Source organism: Eschrichtius robustus, chromosome 7, assembly GCF_028021215.1.
Source record: "Eschrichtius robustus isolate mEscRob2 chromosome 7, mEscRob2.pri, whole genome shotgun sequence".
Classification (NCBI taxonomy): domain Eukaryota; kingdom Metazoa; phylum Chordata; class Mammalia; order Artiodactyla; family Eschrichtiidae; genus Eschrichtius; species Eschrichtius robustus.
Genome location: NC_090830.1, coordinates 85938224 through 85959562, shown reverse-complemented (window position 1 = coordinate 85959562; position 21339 = coordinate 85938224). Strand labels below are relative to the sequence as shown.

The 21339-nt window shown below is 36.9% G+C and overlaps 1 protein-coding gene and 1 pseudogene across 4 annotated transcripts in view; one reads left to right on the top strand and one right to left on the bottom strand.

Annotated features, from left to right (window-relative positions):
- The window catches only part of NRG3 (neuregulin 3), a 1080447-nt gene that overhangs the window by 134903 nt on the left and 924205 nt on the right, over positions 1-21339 (bottom strand). The gene's annotated exons all lie outside the window — the stretch shown is intronic.
- Positions 11080-21339, top strand: part of LOC137767641 (protein lin-28 homolog A pseudogene) — a 29740-nt pseudogene continuing 19480 nt past the window's right edge.

Genomic DNA, 21339 nt, shown 5'->3' with positions numbered 1-21339 from the left:
CTCCTACTATATAGCACAGGGAACTATATTCAATGTCCTCTAATAAACCATAATGGAAAAGAATATGAAAAAGAATATGTATATATATATATCTATATCTATCTATAACTGAATCACTGCTGTATACCAGAAACTAATACAACACTGTTAAATCAACTGTACTTCAATTAAAAAAAAAGAACTTTCTAGTAGAACTGAGATGGCTCAGAAATGGCTGGCTGTAGTCTGTTTTGCTGGCAAGTATAACCAATGGTCACTCTTCATTCTTCCCACAACCTTGGTGGGTCCATCTCTATATGAGAGAGGGGATATGGGCAATCAGGTTTTGTAAGTCTGGAAATTGCATGAAGAAATGAGTGGCAAGTTTGATAAATTCGAGGGCAATCTAAACACTTTAAACCAGAATGAATTCATAACCAGTAAAAGGAACAGACATCAGAATTTTAAAATTATTCAAATACTAAACGGTGTAAGTAGATGTCTTAAGAGAAAGGAAATCTGTCTACTCTTAACATAGCAGAAAAGTTACATCTAATTATTAGAGTAGTAGTTCTCAGAAGTACTGCCAAGCAACATGGCATTATATTCTTAGATTTTATAGAGAAATTATTTACTTTTTATAATAACATTCATGAAGACGGGCACTACTGAAACATACAAATAAAAAGTTAGATCTTACTTAAAATTTCCCTCTTTCTCTCTCTCTCTCCCTCTCTCTCTCTCTCTCTCTCTCTCCCTCTCTCACCACACACACACACACACACACACATTTCCATTCTTTTATTAAAATGCTAAACAATGATCATTATTGCAGGTTTAAAGATACTGACAGGATTTGTTAACAGACAACAGGATTGGTGAAAATCCATGAAATTGCATGACAGAAAAGCAATTAATTTTGTCAACTGAGTCACACAGAACATAAACCACAATACTTCTCGTAACCCTTCACTGGCTAATTCTTAAAGCAAACAGCGTTCCTGGGGATATTCCGGTCTGCACGAAAACATCAAGAGGAATGTGATGAGAATGAATCAATTAATTACTCATTTATTCATTCACTCAACAAACCATGTGCCAAGAACTGTGCAGATATTGGGATGAAGGAGGAGGCAAATAACTTCAAGAAAAACAGTTTGATCTTCCCTATGGCAAGTATTAGAATGTATAATTCCCATTTCTTTTATAGTCTGATGAACTTTTATATGTAAAAATTGCAGTTCTTTGGGAATATTGCACCCTTTGATTATATAGTAGTGGCTAAGATATACTGAGCACTTACTACATGCCAGGAACTGCTTCAAGTATTAACTCACAGAAACTTATAAGATTGTCAGGATCCTCATTTTACAGATGAGGAACAGAGGCACACAGAGGTCAACAAACTTTCCCAAAACTACACTGTTGGTAAGTAGTAGAAACACAACTGAGCCTAAGCTTCTTGACTTTCAGCCACCAGTCATTCTCAGGGTTTACTTATGCCCTCCCTATGAAGAAAAAGCTAATTTTTACAAAATCATCAGGTAATAAGACGTTCAGGGAGGAGTTATTTAATCCACTTAAGAGAACAAATTGTTTTCAAGTATCCTCAGGCACTGTAGAAGCACTACTTATTTATTTGCTCACCCCTAGTTTATTGATGAAGTGTCCAATATAAGCTAGGTAGAGGGGGATTCCCTCTCTCCAAGGAACCAAACTGGCAAATCATTAACATCTTTTCATTGGTTCCTAGGGAGATTTCTTCATAACGAGCCTGGCCTAATTGAAGTTATTTGTTTGTACCTATAGCAAGGGATATACGGAGTTGTGTCTGAATATGTGCCAGACATTGAACCAAATAATCTTCAAATTGGCAATACACTTAACAAATGCCAGCAGCTCTGCCTGAAACGTGCTTAAGATTTGAGGGCTACGGAAGTGACCAGGGAGACAAACTTAACATGCTATAAAGTCAAAAACTCCAGGAAATTCAAGGCCCACATGTTTCCAACATGTCCATAATTCTTTTTTTTTTTTTTTTGGCCACGCGGCATGTGGGATCTTAGTTCCCCAACCAGGGATTGAACCCATGCCCCCTGCAGCGGAACAGTGGAATCTTAACCACTGGACTGCCAGGGAAGTCCCTCAAAGCTTCTTATTTATATGTTGACAGACAGACAATCAGGGGCTACAAATAGTTCCCTCAATCTGGGCAGAATGAGGAAAAGCAACCAAAAACAATCCTTGACTTGATTCCAATCTCAGGGCGAGATGAGACAAGTTGTCCAGCCTGTGATGAGGAACCCCTGTAATGCAGCACCGGGACGATGCAACATGAATGTGAGTTTCAGTGTCACTCTTATAGTAAAAGTAACTGAACAGGTAGTTCTATCGCAGAGTAGTTCCAAATGGGGTGATTTAAGCCCTTGTTCCAGGGGATGTGGAAAAACATGTTATATGAAAATATTATTCTGTGTTTTAAAAAGTTAGAATAGTCGCTTAAAGTTCAACAGGCTTCTCCACTGCAAGAATCCCTAAAGGTCTTCATGTGTGTGCCAAGACTCCCCCGGTGGAGTATTTCCCAACTTGATGTAAGCAACCACCTTGTTACGAAGCACTCTGGTAGTGATCTATCATAGTACCCACGCTGGGAAATATGTCCCATATAAGTGTGGAGGAAACTAGCCACTCAACTATAAAATATGTCATTTTATAAATGGTTTATCTTAATCACTGAACTGAAATCTGTCACTCTGTAGATTCTACCCTCAGATCCATGTCAAATGACTTTTCAGTGGTGACACTTTAGGACGAGGTAGTCCATCACAACTAAGAAGACTAAATTGGATTTATGAAGATGGGAAGCTGGGTCTTGAACATCTGCTGACTCCTGACACCTGTGCTTATCATTCTCTAGTAGTTTCTAGAATCGCTGTAAAGAGATGTAACTGTGTCATGCTTCACCAGTGGATCATTGCATTTTGCTTGCTCCTGGAGAAGATCATGGACAAGGTGATGAGATGTCACACGTCAAGGCACTGTCATGTATGTCCCAGTTTATTATAACAAGACAGGTAAACTAGGAAAGGCTGGGATAGACTCTAAGGTTTCTGATTAGGAGGGTAAGGGCTGAGGGTGGACCTGGCTCTGATTGCTGAGGGAAGCTACAGTCTAGAAGCAATCCATGGGATCCACAGAATATATACCTTTCAAAAAGATTAAGGTGTCATAGGATGGGGGAATAGGGCTCACCACAGGCTCCCAGAGCATATAACTATTCACCAGAGGGAAGTGACACTTGGCAGTCACTAAGACAATGTGACAACTGGGAGCCAAGAATAGCCAGACGTGAATCTCTCAGGCCTTGGGTCCCGCAACAGGGAGGGAAGGAGAGCTGGCAAGAGTGTGAGCTCACTCCTGCAGGGTGAGGAAGGAAAGGCCCTTTCCAGGCACTGCATTCCATTCTATCATGTTGTCCTAAAAGGAGAGGGCTATTATCAGATTATCCTTTTTCCAGCTACTTAGTGCAAGAGTTTGGATATGAATGCAGGTTAGATTCTAACCTCCATGCTCCCTCCACTAAATCATGCTACCTTGTTAAACAGGCAATTTTATTTTTATCAGCACACATATATATTTGATCTTAAAATTTCTACATTTTAAAAATAAATAAATAAATAATAAAATTGATGACTAATAAGAACCTGCAGTATAAACAAACAAACAAACAAAACAACTAATACTAAACTTTCATTGGGTTATTTGTATGGAAATATGTTAATATAAATGTTTCAGACATTACATGAGATTTCTAAAAATCTCATATGTTCTGGTATAATGTTATAAGTCATAATCCTAGTTATTACTTTAAAATGTATATCTCAGAAATAACTAATTTTCTTGTCAACTGCATTATTATGAACTTTCATCAAATCTTTAACCATGGTCATTTTTAAGTCTTTTGTCATTTACAGACAGTTCTGGGTGTACTCTGATGCTTTTGCAAATATGTTCCTATAAAAGGGTTTCATCTTCAAGAAATTCACGGAAAAGACTCTGACAAGTACAGGTTTCTGGTAACTGACTGTACTGCTGAACTGAATGAATAAGCATTTTCAGAACTCTAATGAAAAACTGATGAACTCATAAAAGTGCTAACAAAAGATCAAGATGAAAAAACAAATTAATTACATGGGACTGAGTGAACTCATGAGGATGAGTATAATTTTTGTGACTTTCTGTTTGAATTAAAAAAAAGAAATCCCACAAGGACTCAGAGGCAAAGAATATACAAATCAATTTTCACTGCAAAGTAAAGGAGCTGCTACAGTGGAGGATTACTGGACTGAATGTCAATATTATGACATAGTATGAGTGTGTTTCATGTTTGGTAATTGCAATCATTGTTGCTTTTGTTGTGGTCATCCATGTACAATGCTTGATGTCAGTCTGTTTATCTCTTGTAAAAATAAAATACAGTGTGTGTGTGTGTGTGTGTGTGTGTGTGTGTGTGTGAAAAAAATAAAAAAATAAATAAAAATTTATTTTTGGCTGTGTTGTGTCTTCATTGCTGTACATGAGCTTTCTCTAGTTGCGGCAAGCAGAGGCTACTCTTTGTTGCGGTGCGCAGGCTTCTCATTGTGGTGGCTTCTCTTGTTGCGGAGCACGGGCTCTAGGCACGTGGGCTTCAGTAGTTGTGGCACGTGGGCTCAGTAGTTGTGGCTCACAGGCTCTAGAGCACAGGCTCAGTAGTTGTGGAGCACGGGCTTAGTTGCTCCGCGGCATGTGGGATCTTCCCAGACCAGGGCTCAAACCTGTGTCCCCTGCGTTGGCAGGCGGATTCTTAACCACTGTGCCACCAGGGAAGTCCAAAATTTTTACATGTTTATGAATAAAATTTGGACAGTAAAACATCATATTAATGAAAAGAAAATGATATGTTTCTTATTACATTTTTAAACTAATTCCTGTTAAACTTTTATTCTAGTTCTTTCTGGTCTTCTCTCTGTACATGTAAAATAAGTTTAAAGTCAATTTTACACAAAATCACCTTGTCTCATGGGCCTAAGTCAGAGGACTCTCTGTGGCCACTTCAGCTCTGTAATCCCAATCCCACTCCTACTTCTATCATATCAGAACTGACAGCTTTTTCTACTGTTGAGAGTAAGTCCTGACATTAATACTGTGACCAGCCTCACACCCGACAGGTCATCAATCATGGAGTAGTAAAACCACTTTTCCAGTAGAGCACATAGCCCCATTCTCCCTTCCACGGGCCTTGTAATGAAAACATGACCTCTTAATTTTTCTTCTCAAAAGCTCTGTCACGGATTCCTCTTGAACAGAGACACTTCTATTTCACATTCCTCTCTCATCCTCTAAATAAAAATATTCATTTGTATCAAAGGAGGAGAAGCAAGCAGCCATGGAGACTGCCACATGTTCATGCAGCGCAAACTCAAGATGGGCATTCCGCTCCATGAAATCAAATAACAAATCAGAGTTACAACTGAGGTTTATGAGTGACTCTTTGTTTAGGCTGCTCCTCAAGGATGAATCTTGCCTAAATAGCTTGTAGAATTTTCTAGTGAAAACATCTTAGAACATTAGACTTAAAATGATTTCATGTTCACAATTATTGATTAAAGAATTAAATAAGAATTATCATTATATAGAAGAATTCTTCATTCAAAAAATACTACTATTTTGGTTATATAATTGATGATAGCAAATTTGTATAGGTGAATGCACTAGGGGTTTTTGTTCCTGAAATTCCCCAGCTCTTGTCATATTTTATCAACTTTCTCAACTTCTCATATTTTCTCACTGGGAACTTCCACACACATTATTTTATATAACTTTAAAAATTAGCCTGTAATGTAGTGCTACTGACCCCCATTTAATAGGTGAAGAAAATAAGCTTTGTGAAAAACTAAAGGCCATATTTATAGATGTCTATATTCTGAGGGTGGAAAACTATCTCAAATCCCAGGAGTGAAGGGTCATTATTTCTCTTTCTCACTGATTTATCACTCCAGCCTATCAAAATCTGACATTTTGTTGATGCTCAATAAATATTTATTGAATGAATGAAATGCCATCTGAGTCAGCCCCTTTGCCCACTGCATGTGATATTTTGAATTCCTTTAGAGCACATCCAGGCTGTTTTCCATCACCTCAGATTTTGAGGATTCCAATGATCATTACACCTCTGGGTGCAACTCTTTCCATATTGAAAAAACAATATCCATAAATGTTTCTAGAACACCCCCCATATGGAAGTACTACATTTAATTACTACTTACATGAGTCTACAATTCTGGAGTCCAAATATCACCAGATTATTATCTGAAAGTGTCCAACACATGTATACCTTTGTCACATAATTTTTGTATGTAATTTAGGATTCATGTGAACAAGTGGTCAATTATCAGGAAAAAGTATTCAATTTTCCATGGTAATTAAAATAGTATTATATATGCTATTTAAGGGCTTACTTCTTAATAATGTCAAACTATTTAAGCAATCCTTGAAATAGTTGTTTTGTACACTTTTACAGATTGTAACTTTTCAACTTCAATCCATTTTATTATCAATGAAGACATACAGAAGAGATTAAGGTTGGTAGATGTAAGGATTATAATAAAATAGGGGAACGTCTACTCAAACAAGAAGTAAAAGAAAGGAAAGAAAGAAGCATATAGCAATCAGCATTATTTGTGCTTGCAGTTGACATGCTAATTAATTAAAGCCTTTGTTAACAAATTGTTTTAGTACTATGCTTTTAATCATATTCCTAAATTCAAAATTGCAATAGCTTCATGATGAATACTAATTCAGAAAATGATGGACACATTTTAAGAAACATTGCTCTGAAATGAACTCTCCTAAGCAAAGAGCAAAAAACCTAACTCCCACCTCCCAACAGATGACAGCTTTGGTAGCATGGAGATGCCAACAAAGGTATCTTCTGCTTCCCATCTGCCAAAAATAGAGGGACCAAAGAGAAAGATTAGCCAAGAGGTAGAAGATTCTTGGTCCTGGACCAACTGCCCAAGGTATTTATCTGGAACACCGAAATGCAGGGAAGTAACGGAGCTGGCAAAAAGCGTCATTCATGATGAAGTAAAGAAAAGAGCAAGTCCACGCCAAGGAAATAGCAAAGATAATTCAAACTAGGAGGCAAGTTAAGGTCATAATCAGGAAGAGGTACTTTTATGTTAGGACCCAGGAAACTGATAGCATCCGAGAAAGTGCAACTTATGATAGGCTGGGTTAACTGTTTCAGGGCTAAGACCCAAAACAAGCCTGTGTGTTGGAAGCTTACTCTTAAGTGATGCCTGATGCCATCAAGAAATGATGTGGGACAAGACAACACAAGACAGACCTGGCACTTTTGTGTACTTTCCTTTTGGTAACCACTCTTTAGGTTGGGCTCGTATTTTGTGGCAGGCAATTGTGGCCTCTGAATGGTAGGCTTGTCCATTGTCATTGCCTCTGGCTTTGCTCTATATTATTTTACGTAAAGGTATTTATTTGTATGGAAAAATATATTGCATGACAAATAGTTCTTCAAATGCAGAAGGTAGCTGACTATTTAAAGCTTTTCTGTAGGAAATCACTTAAAATATAAGAAGTCACCCATTTTTCCTAACTCTCTAAGCATTCTGTTCTACCAGCACTTCCCCCAAATAGGCCCATACCCACACATCTCATGTTTTTATTCCAGCCATTACACTAGCCTTGAATATCTTTCCTGATGGACTCTCAAGTCTTCCTCCTACAAACTCAGTCTGTCTTTCAAGGACCACTTCCTCCTGAAGCCATCTCTGAAAGCCTGAAATAACATAATCTGCTCTGTTTTTCTATGAATGATAATGGGATCTGTATTTAGGAGTAGGATTATTGTGCACTGAATTATAACTTGTAGAGATATACCTATACCATAACTGATTAGGAAAACTAGGATCTTTTGCCTGGCCCTTCTTCACTTCCCCTTCTGCCTTTCAAATAGCAGATGGAAAGTAAGTGTTTATTGAATCTTTTTCATAACCCCACCAATTTTCTTTCTCAATGAGGTATATCGTTATGAGATTTTTTTAAAAAGTAAATCATGCTTATAAACTATAATGCTTTCTCTCAGGCTAGATTTTCTACCTTAGCCTTCCAGATTTTCTGGACACTTCCAATAGGTTTCCATTAAAACACACACACACACACACACACACACACACACACAAACTATATTTTGAGTTACATAGTTTATTCCTCACTGAATTGTGAATCACCTGCAGGGAACAAAAAAAAAAAGAAAGAAAGAAAGAGGAAAGTCTTTTCTTTTCCTCTTCTATCACCTCAATGAACTGAGATGTTCAGGCAAGTGACTACTTATATAAGAAGTTCTTATTTTAATGTTCTTTGGGAGAAGAGGGAAGCACTGGTAGCTACTGAGGTTGCAGAGAAAAGCCTCAACGAGGCTTTTATCCACAGCCATCCATGGCAGCCATGTTCTCTCCTGTGCTCATCCCCTGCCTCTGTTCCATACATAAACTCAGCTCCATTCGTGGAATGAAAGAAAGTGCTTCAACGCAACATGCTTTTTAGAGCTCCTGATCTTTGGAAGAACTGCTTTCTCTTGCTCTTTTCAGACTCAGCTCAAACAATTCCCCAAGAGGTGCCCTTTCTAATAACACTTTGCTCTTTCAATTCTATCTTGCGGTCATTTGTCTGGCAGTCTCGCCTCCTTCCAGACTATGTGCCCTACCTAGCAGGTAGTAAATGCTCAAAGCATTTTTGTTGACTGAATCCACAAATAGATGGAAAATGAGTATCTGAATAAATCAATAGATTTATTTGTTTAAACGCACATACTCATGGTGCCTAATATTTGGTATTGTGCTCTTAAAATGATACATAAAATCAGGCAACTGGGAAGAAAACTTGGCAACCCTACGGTTTCTATTACTAATTTTGTTTCTTTGCTTCATTCATTCTGACAAGTTAACACATTCCAATATTGGGGAACATCTTAATTCAATATTTAATGCTGTAATTTTTTTGTAAAATGTGCTGGTATGGGAATAGTTTCATAGCTTATGATCCTTATGCTGGATATTTCTATTACCAAGTTTAAAAGTCACAACAATTTAGACTTATAAACCCCTGAACACCTGGGAATACTCGATAATGAGCACAACAGACAACACACTTGGGCTCACTAATGGATTAATTTATTACTTTTGCAGACTTAAAATGTAGCAATTTTTTTCCCCCTAAATGCATAACCAGCTGAGGGTGTTATTTGGTTCATTTAAATGCAAAGAACAATTCTTCTTTTGCTACCTGCTTCCTAAATCTATTAAGTAGTTAATAACATGGGACTAATGTAAGCTTCTTTTATTTAACAGAAATAAAGAAATGGAAATTAAACTGGTAGAGCCTTCTCCCAATAATGGCTTACCCCAGAGTAGCTGAATTATTCTTCGTAGTGTAGAAAAGCCAGGGAAAGCGTCTTTATTAAAATAATGGAAGAAACTATTATCTAATTTTGCCTATAATTAGCTGGGAACCCAGTGGAATCCAGGTACTTTGAAGTTCTCACCCTCATCCTCCCACCACCCTCTTCTATAGTCTTTATAACTCTCTCTGTGTGTTTTCTAGATATGTGGATAAAAATAATCACTCTGCTGGGCATCCTATTAGTGAGATAACCTTTTCAAAATGCTGTGTGGATGTCAAAAGCTGAGTATGGATGAATTTATAAAGTTCTAATTTTACATCACTTAGACATTAGCAAAGCTAATGAATAGAGTCTACAATGTTATTCCCCAAAACTACCATCTACAAATGATAGACTTGTGAGTCTATATGACATCCTGCTGACTCATCCTCACAGCATCCTTTCTGCAGATAATAATTTACAGAGGAGGAAACTGAGATTCAGAAAGGTGGACTAATTTGCTCAAGATGGGCTAATTTGCTTCCCAAGATGGGAAGCACGTAACTTCATTAAATCATGCCGCTGTCCCCACAGAAAACTTTCCACCTTGCCTAGCATGCCATGTAAGTCAAACGTTAAAGATCCAGCCCCATCCTGCTTCTCCAGCCCCACCTCCACATTCTCTCTCCAATTCTAAAGCCTCACCTTGCTCACGTGCAGTCTGGTGAGTTTCATTCATAACGACTCACTTTTAAACACAACCAGCTCTGGAATGCATATCTTTTCCCACATAATGTCTCCAATAGAAATAGTCTTTCATGGAATCTTTTATATTTATGTACTCTAGGTTCATCACACTCTATTATAGTTCTTTGTTTTCTTGCTCATCTTCCCCCAAATGACTATAAGCAACTTAATAAAAAAAGCCATGCTTAGTATGTCTTTATATTACACTTCCCAGGACAGTTCCTGGCACAGAGAGAGTATTTGAGTAAATAAAGAAAAATTAAATAGCTGCGTGGATTTTTGAAGTTTTCCTCAGTGTGACCTCTGTTACAGGTAGTTCCTTCTATCCTGTATTCTTTTGTCCGTTGCTTTGGGGGAGGGAGGTCTTAGCAATTAAAAAAAAAAAATTGTGAGTTGCAAAATCCTTGGCTCAGAAGGAAATGAAATATAAAATACTAGATTTGATGGTACAGACAAAGAACCAGGCTCCCCTGCAAATTAATACGTTAAAGAGTTTCGAGGTGAAGGGAAGAAATGGAGGAAAGCCAAAAGGCCTGGGAGGTGACCTTCAGAAAAAAATATGCACACTGCCGCTGCCAAATCATGCACTTCTCACCATCCCACTGCTCCAACTAGAGGAAGTGAAACAGCTTCCCAAACAGGGCTGCCTTGAACTTGCTAACTACAGTCCCTGGAGGCAGCAAGACCAGAGTACCCCATGTCCACTGCTCTCCCAACTTCAGCTTTAGACTGAAGGATGGGATGCTAGAGGATCCAGAGAGATGACCCTCAGATCCTCCAGGGTGGGTAGCAGCTAGGCACGTCAATTTATTCCCCATGAACCTGATAGGCACAATCACCGAGAACCTGACATACATGAGCTAGGAGGTTGGGAAGACTACAGTCTGCAGCAATGGCCTCTGTGGACTAAAAACATGGCAGTAGTGAGGACATCTCAGCAGATTCCAGCATGGATAGACAAGGGCACAGAGGATTTGCCCATCTACCACCTCTTGCAGCTGCACCAGTGCCTGGGCACTGGGTAAAGCACACCTCTTTACAGAACTGTGACGCTATCTTCAGGGAACAGGGGTCAAGGACGAACTGTGATTACACTTTTCTCTAACCCAATGAAATGGAACTTGAGATAGAAAATAAGGAAATTTAAATAACGAAGGTAATAATATAGCTTAAATCTTTGACGGCTTATTCTAAGCAGCCATTTATCTATACACTTTACATGTCTTAATTAATTTAAAACCTATAGCAATTTTATGAAGTAGTTGCTATTTTTATTCCCATGTTAGAGATGAAACTGAGGCACATAGAGGTTAACTAGATCCTTCAACTTGTGACTAACAATGCTTGGATTGAAACCCAGGTTTCAAGTACTTACTTACTCTTTGAACCCATGACACAAATGGCTTTGTATACACATCTACTCCACATTTTTTAGACTGAGATTTGTTACTGCTACAAAATCAAGAAGGCTGATTAGCTTATTATACTGCAATATTAGATACAATTACACTGAACTCAATATAGTCATGTTATCCTTAAATTTTACTTTATTTAAAAAATTTTGTTTTAAATGGGCATTTCTTGCTGTTGCAAAAATTGGAATATACGATAAGGTAATTTGCATGGTTACTAAACAATATATGCAAACAGCTAGGTGCAAAGAAATTGTCAACAAATTTTGTGGGACTTCAAGCTATTTAAGCACTTACTATTGAATTATTCTTGTTACGGGCATTTGCTGTTACTAAACCAAACATTTTTACTTACTTGATGTCAAATCAGCTTGAATTTTTGTTTTAAGGAATTTCCTTTTCTTCATATTAATAGATGGATGTAAATCCTAGATAAGGGGCTCAAAGCCATAGGAGATTAAAATAATGACATTTCCCCCCCTTGTTCAAATTGAGCCTTTTCTAGGGAAAATGAAATTCATTTGCTCATTGCAGGGACTAAATTGTGACCACAGCTCACTAGGGTCCATAAATGAATGTCACTCAAAGATATGAGTAGGAGGAATAAATTATGTGTTGGCTGATGACCTCATTGCTCTGGATGGCTTCATGACTGTAGCAAGCCAAATTCTCCTGGACACCAACTTCATTTACTCCTTCCAGTACTAACATTCAATTCCCTCTCCTTTACTGCTTCTCTTAAACAGAAACTTCCTATAGCATCCTCCATAGATTTGGTCTCCATTTCTCTGTCAAGCTTCCTGTTGTATTTGTGATGCTTCACCTGACCATTCACTTGCCTATCTCATCTTGTCCTCCACCACCTTTCTGGCACAAACCAGCTGCATCTCACACCTGGAAGGTTTTAGCACATTAGCCTTCCTTGACTTCTCTGCTTCCAACTCTGCCCCCCTCCCCACAGTCTCTTCCCACACAGCAGCTGGAGAGATCCTTTGAAATTTCAAGTCAGATCACATTATTCCTTTGCTCAAAAGTCCCTCCCATGGCTTTCTATGTCACTTAGAATAGAAACCAAAGTTATCATCAAAATAAAACACGGACCTATACAATCCGCTCCTCCATTAAATCTCTGACTATACTGCTACCATTCTCTGTCCCTTATTCTAATTGAACCACCTGACCTCATGGCAGCTCTTCTAACCCAGAAGCACTCTTTTTCCCAGGAGCTATGGACTGGCTGTTCCTCTGCCCTTAAATGTTCTTCCTCCAGATATCAACACAACTCTATCCCTACCTCCTTTCACTTCTAATGTCCTTTTATCAGAGATCCTATTACATAAGACGGCATGTTTTATCTCCTTCCCCCTAGTCTTCTTTATTCCTTAGACTTTATTACTATATGCAACATTATCCTATCTCTTCATTGCTTTTCTATTTCCCTCCCTGCTCCAGACTAGAATGTAAAGTTCCAGGAGGGAGGGGCTTCACTTGTGTATAGTTGCTAGGGCTGCCAAAACAAAGTACTCCAAAGTGGGGTAAACAGTGGAAATGTATGGTTTCACAGTTCTGGAGGATGGAAGTCCGACATCAAGGTGTCAGAGGGAGTTCTGGAGGCTGGAAGTCCGAGATCAAGGTGTCAGAGGGGTTAGTCTCTTCTGAGGGCTGTGAGGGAGAATCTGTTCCATGCCCCCCTGTTAGTCGCTGGTGGCTTTCTGGCAATCTTTGGCATTCCTTAGCCAAAGATGCATCACCCCGACTCTGCCTTCATCTTTACATGATATTCTCTCTCTGTGGACGTCTGTGTTCAAATTTCCCCTTTTTATAAGGACACTAGTCATATTGGATTAGGGCCACCCTGATGACGTCATTTTAACTTGATTACCCCTCTACAGACTCCATCTCCAAATGAGGTCACGTTCTGAGGTACTGCGGGTTAGGACTTCCATGCATGAATCTTGGGGACACAATTCAACCCATAACAATACGTTCACTGTTTTATTCACTGTATCCATGATGTTTAGGACAATGGCTGGTATAAGGTAGGTGCTCAACAAATATTTTTGGATTGAATGAATGAAATTCATCACAGTGAAACCCAGGTCGAGTCAATTTATCAATTAATATTTTTCCAGCTCTGTGTGACCTTTTAACCAAATGAATCATAATTCTAACAGACACTGCTCTTTTTACTGCTATTCTTCTTACTCTACATATATATATGCACATATACATTTTACATCAATACAAAATCACATTTTAATTATTTATTTAAACCTTTAGCAAGAATTTGCTAAATGCGTACTCTATAACATGTTCTATGATGCCTTGTGTGGGTATTAGAAAAATTAAAAACAACAACAAGAAGAACAAAACCCCCTCCCCCAGATTCTGTAAGCTGAAAAAATAGTCTCTAAATCCAGATTTATCCAGCTTGATATCTCTGTTTCTACCAATCAAACCCACGGACTAAGTATTGGGGATACAAAAATGTTGAAGACATGGCCTGTGCCCTAAAAATGGTTTCAGTCTAGGATGAAAAAATGCAATCTCTACCACCAAAAGGCATCGACCACATGACTGGCTAATGATGAACAAATTTATGTATTTATTTATTTATTTTGAAATTGACTTTCTAAGGAATATATTGCTTGGTGGTACCTGGACGAATGTTGTATGCTGGAAAAAGATACTATCATTTGATTACATGGGCTTTAATTCCTGATTTTGTCCTTTAGTAACCTCATGTGACCTCAGGCAAGTTACTTATTAACCTTTCTATCAATATGTCTCAATGTCTTCATCTATTTAAGAAATAAAATGTGTATGATTTATAAAATGCTTAAATTAGATAACATATCTAATTTTATAGGCATTTCTATTTGCCTACTTGATATCTATTCTCCACTCTATCATAATTTTTTCAAAGTGTTAATGTACTCAGATTAAATACTCAATTTTTCAGCCTTCCTTGTACCATTTACGGTGGCTCTATGACACAGTTCTGCTGTATAGCATTAGAATAGATAATTTCTAGGTTGTCTTTCAGCAAATCGCTTTCTATGGGAACACTTAGTTAATCATTTATTAAAAGATTTAGCCATTTGTTAGGTGCCCTCCTCCTCCTTTCAGCCTGGAGTTGGAAGGCACAGACTTCCTGCAATTATGAGGCAGCCAGAATGAAGATGGAAGCCACATGCTAACATGGTTGATGAGAATAAGTTAAAGATCTAAAATTCCAAGGACACTTTGTAGTGCTGTACAAGCCCCAGACTCCCTATACCTCTGTACTTCTCATCACTTCAGACAAATAAAACCCCTAGTTTACTGAAATAATTGTTTAATTGGGTGTTCTGTTACTTGCAGCTGAACACAATTTTAATTGCTAAAAGTACAAGCACAATCTCTCATACATAGTAGGCATGCATTTGTTATGTTTTATTTGGTTGTATTTGAACCATAAACCAAAAAACAAACTACTACAGAACTCAATGATAATTTTAGATTCATGTTGCTTATAAATGGACATATTTTTTCTAGAAACTAAGTATAAGCTGTTATGCCATATTATATGCAATTCTTCTTATAATTCTTTATTTATTGTTTTATCATCTTTATATTGTGTGTATATATGTGTATATGTATATATGTGTATATACATACACATACACACACACACACACACACACACACACATAACACCTTGGTATTATTCTTATAATCTTTAATTCCTGCTGGTTGGTCTACTTTTTCAAGCAGAGACTCTTCTACCATTGAATTTTTAGCAGTCCTTCATGAATTAACATTAAACAACCTTCCTCTTCCAGTTCTGCTTGATATTGAATAATCATCATTCAGAAATCCCTCAAAGTGAACTCTATTTGTTCCATACACATGTATTTTAATAGACCTTTGGAAGGCAGCATCATGATCTGCTGCTATAATTCCCCAAATTTCAGAATGCTGATAATGAATATCTTCTTAGCATTGTGGGCTGGATTATCTTCTCTTTCAGGGATGCTTCAAGTCTCTTTTCTTTTGAATCTTGTGCCAAGTTTGCCTGCCATCTCTTTCTTCTCTTGTAACCACAACCCATGGGTTAGAAAAAGTCCCATGAATGTTCTGCTCAATAAAGAGTGCTCATTCAAATCTTAGTGGGTTCTGCTGCATAACTAAAAAGATGATTTTCAATTCTCTAAGTTGTTCTGAATCTATAATCCCACCCAGGAAACAAGATGAAAATGTTAGTTGGAAATCCACCTCTCTAAGGGTAATGATGAAGTACAGAAAAACTAGAGAGTGTTTCTCAACTTTGGACTGTCAAACATCTATATTAGAATCAGCCAAAGTGCATGTAAAAATGCAAATTCTATAAGCTGTATATTTAATAAACTCTCAGGGTTATTCTTATGCACTTTCAGTTTGAGATCTACTAAATCCTCAGTGTGTGTGTGTCTTTGTGCGTGGGCCTATGGTAGCTTAAAGGTTAGACTGCATTAATATTCCTTCTCAGTACTTTTTATGGTTGACTCTCACAGAAACATTCAAAGTGGATAAAACAGAACATCTACTGTCTTGTGTATTTCTCATTTCAAGCGTTTCATTTTTCTTTTGCTAAAATATTTACACTCTTCCATGTCAACTTTTCTCTGTTGCATATTTCAAAGACCTGAGGCAAATGTTACGTTTCCTTATTCTTTTCTTGCTTCTTCCTCTTCCAAGTATATCCATTTCCCTCAATTTCTGCCCTTCTATCAAATATTTATTAAGATGTTTAATACCATTGCTCTCTTTTTGCCTGCCCAGGCGTGTTTTAATCCCCTGTGCCTTACATGTATAAGCGCATTATTGACATTTTTCTTCCAGCATCACAACTTATTTTGTAGATCAGCAATTTCCCATTTTCAATCATAATATATATGTGAGAAAGGAAATCATTTGGCTTCGTCAGGAAGACATTTATTGAGTAGGAAAATCCCAACGGACGATTGTCAGTATTTGTGACAGCGAGAGCAATGTTGCAGCTCTATCAACTTAATTTTACTCCCAGATATCAAAGGAAAGAAGATAGTTAATAAGTACTGATCACCCATTAAGCAAGTTCTGCATTAAGCACTGTCACTTGTGTATATACAAAACTCAAAACAAGCCTGTAACACTTGAAGTTCTTTCAATTTCTAGCCTATGTTTTGGAAATTTGATAAATGGAAGTGACGGAATCTGTTATATTAACACTGCCTTAATTAACCCCTCTTTGTCCTTTTGTGGAAACATTTCCTTTATTTTGCAAAAAGTGTCTCAATTGGCTTTTTAGCTATTCTAACATAAATACAGTTCTTTATTTGAAATGGGGATTGCAGAGGACTTTTGGATCCTAGAAGATAAACTATTTGTACTACTATGTAAAAGCTTACTGAAGTTATAGACAGAATTGCATCTCTAGAGATGGTTTCTCATCTAGAGATAAGAACATGGAATCTCGACGAGGTTAAGTAAATTGCCTAAGATCATATAACTGGCAAATTATAGTGTGAATTTGAACTCAAGTTTGTGATTCCAGATGCAAACATTTTGCATCTATAAGAGGTATTCAATTACTTTAGTGAGGGCAAGGTCAGAACTCAAACCCAGTCTTTTGTCTCCAGAGATAGCCCTTTTCCCTGCACAGAACTCCGACTTCCCAAGAACTTCTTTATATCTGGGTAAATACACCCTGTAGCAGTACTGTATCAACAGGGCCTAAATGCAGAGTCCATCATTATGTATAATGAGACTTAATTAGAAAGAGGCACTAAAGGAAATGGTTTTGAAGCAAATAAACGAGGTACATAAAAAGAGTCACTCACCAGAACATATTAGCTAGCTAGCTCATTTTTATAATTTCTGCCATTGTCTGTGATTTATTTTACTTCACTGATATGTAGAAAATGACCTAAAGTCCCAGTTATTTACGGTACTGATGGTTTTAGTTAATTTATCTGTGTCTTTATGTATGTTTCTCTACAGATCTCTTCAACCATGACAAAAGATATATTGGAAGTTGCCATTATAATTATATAATTGTATTTGTATCAAGCTCTTTTTTTTTTTTAATCTAATGTATTTTACCTTATATATTTAGTTGCTATGTAGATTGGTTTATGTTGGTTAATGACAGGTTATCATCTTGATATATTGTGCTTTTCTTATTACTTAGTGTCCCTCTTTATCTTGATTCATCCAATTAACTTTACCTGGCAACTTGCCTCTCATTAATACAGAGACTCTCTTTAAACTTTATGCTTTCCATTTTTTTTTAATATATTTGAACAGTATCTCTTCCCAACCTTGTATTTTCTACTTTGTTATCATTAAAGTGTGTTGCTTTTAAAAAGTACATAGCTGTGCTTTGTTTCTATCCTTTAATGGGAGAATTCAGTTCAAATATATTTTAATAAATAATATGTTAAATCTTTAGAATTTCTTATATTTATTATTTATTTTATACTGATAGTTTCTTTTTTCATTAGAACTTCGACAAATATGTTTCAGAGTGTAATATTCTGGATGCTTGGGATATGTCAGTGAACAGAGCAGGATAAAAAAAAAAAATTCCTATGCGGCAGACAGGGCTTTTTATTCATTCAAACCTTCTCATTTTCCTCTTGATCACAGAAAGACTAAATTTCCCAGCCACCCTTGCAGTTAAGGGGAGCCATATTTCTGAGTTCTGGCCAATGTAAGAAAAGGGATATATTCTAGTTCCTGGACTGTTTTAAACAATTCTCTGACAGCCCTAAAGGGAGGAACTTCTAGATGGGTTCTGATTTTCTAAATGGGTTCCTGATCTGCTCTGTGACCCTGTGGAGGCCAGCACTCATTCCCATCCCCGCCAACAAGCACAATATTTTACCATGAAAGAGAAACAAATTTTTTTTTGTGTCAAGTAGTATAAACTTTGATTTAGTTTGTTATACGTGATAGTTTGGTATATGTGACATATACCAACTTGGCTAGGCTACAGTACCCAGTTATTTAATCAAACACTAATCTAGGTGTTGCTATAAATGTAATTGTAGATGTGGTTAACATCTGCAATCAGAGGGCTTTATGTAAAGAAGATTATCCTCAATAAGGTGGATGGGCCTCATCCCACAGTTGGCTGAAGGCCTTAAAAGCAAAAACTGAGATTTCCTGCAAAAGAAAAAATTCTTCCTTAAGACTGCGGCATCAGCTCCTGCCTAAATTTCCCATCTGACAGCCTGCCCTACAGATTTCAGACTTGCCAGTCCCCACAGTAACATGAGCCAATTCCCTTAAATAAATCTCAAAAAAATGTATAAATTAGAAATGATTATATAATAAATGTTACATACATGTATGCAATTATATTAATTATATAGAAACAGAAGAAACAGACAAACAGAACCAGTAGGGGATATATCCATATCTATATTTATATCTATCCTCCTATTATTTCTATATATTCAGTGATTTTCAAATCTCACTTTTTAAGCTGGCTGGAGATAGTGAATCTAACAGAGGATGCTAAGGCCCTGTGTGGAATAATATATATTCTGTTTCCCCATATATCTGGGGGTTCTGTTTCTCTGTAGAACCCTGACTGATACAGATTTTGGTATCAGGAGCTGGGTATTAGTTTCTTAGGGCAGCTGTAACAAATTATTATAAACTGGGTGGCTTAAAACAATAGAAATGTACTCTTTCACAGGTCTAGAGGCTACAAGTCCAAAATTAAGGTGTTGATAGGGTCATGGTCCCTCCAAAGGCTTTAGGAAATACTCCTTCCTTGTCTTTTCTAGTTTCTGTTGCCAGCAATCCTTGGCATTCCATAATTGGTGGCTGTATAACTCCAATCTCTGCCTCTCCTATCACATGGACTTCTTCTCGTGTCTGCTTTGTATCTCCAAACCTGTTTCTCCTTATGAGGCTACTGGTCATTGGATTTGGGGTCTACCCTAATCCTGTATGACTTCATCTTAACTTGATTACATCTGCAAAGACTTTATTTCTAAACAAGGTTACAGTTACAGGTACCAGAGCTTCAACATGTCTTTTGGGGGGAGAGGATTCAACCCATAACAACATAGCCATTAGCATAATCCGATTAACACAGAAATAGATAGCAGGCTTGCTCCTATATACTTAAGTGATCTTCAACCCTCATCATTTTAAGCTGGCTGGAGATACAGGATCCAACAGAGGACACTTAGACCCCAAATGGAACAGACAGCCTTAATGACACAAGAGAAAAATAAACCCTTGTTGTGTTAATCCACTGAGATTTGGGGTTTACAGCAGTTAGAATATCCCCTTTAATAACTCTGGATTTGTGCCTTTTGCATTCTAAAAGGGCAAGATATAAAGTAAACAAAAGACAAAAGCAAATCATATATCCTGCTTTATCAAACCTGGAACACTACTGATTGCAAATGCTGACATAATCTAAACCCCCAATTAAATGATCTATTATTGATTGTAAGAAATAGTCACATTTTAGAGATGTTAAAGTATATATTTAAAAACATGTGTGTGTGTAAACGTGTATTAGAGTGGATGGACTGAGGGTATGATACAGTGTGATAAGTGCAAGGGGAAACAAAGTAGAGAAAGAGGGATGAGGATGGCGTAGGTGGGATAGGGAGGGGTTATAATCTCATTAGGCCATGGAGGTGCCTCAGTGAAAAGACAGCCATCTAAGCAGGGCTTGAAGGAAGGAAGGAAGGGAGATGGCTATGTGTATATCTGAGGGAAGACTGTCTTTTTTTTTTTTTGCCAGTTTCCTACAGTTACTATCTGGCCCTTTACAGAAAGATTTGCCAACGCTGTTGGCCTAAGTACTGTACTCCAGTTAGTAAATTTGTTTTTCATATAGGTATAGGCTAACAGTTCTGAAATTCTTTATGTGCATATTAGAAATAAACAAATAAGTAAATGTGCCAAAGATAACAAATCTATGTTTTTCATTGTTGGAGAAAGAAGTTATGAATAAGGAAAGGGGGGAAGGCTAGAATGAATAGTAGGACCTTGGACTGGAATTGGAGAAATCAGTATGAACTCAATACTTTTACCATATAAATAGAGATAGGTACAAATAAGCATACAGTGGTGTTTGGAAGGATGTTCGCTAATTCTTTTAAAATATTTATAACTGAGTTGTAGGATTTGGAGTGAGATTTACTTTTGTCTTTATATATATATATATCTCCACATATATATATACATTTCCATATACATATATTTATAATTTTACATATATATGATTAAATTTCATAATAACTATATGGCATTTCATAAAAACTGTAAAGACATTTACAATTTTGAAACTCTAATTTAGCGTTGGAAGATGATTTATAAATCAATCTTGGGAAAGAAGAGCAAGCAATCATATAATTCAATGATATCTATATTTTTATACACACATACAGTAGAAAAAATACTGAAAGAAAAAAATGCTTACTCATTACTTATCTCTTGCCGATGGGATTGTAGATAATCTTTTTAAGCTTCTCTTTATTTTCCAAATTTTACACAATGAACACATATTGAGATTATAAGCAGAAAATCCTATGAAAGTCTTCAATCTGCATTTATCTTATGGACTAATTGCAGAAGTTTAACATATGGCATCAAGCTTCTAAGTGGTGATAAAATGTCAGTTTATTAAAAACTCTATTTTCCTGACCTAAGAAGTATTGTTACTAGCTGAATATTAAAACATCTTATTCTCGTTGTAAGAAAAAATGGTAATCTTCTCAGAGATCA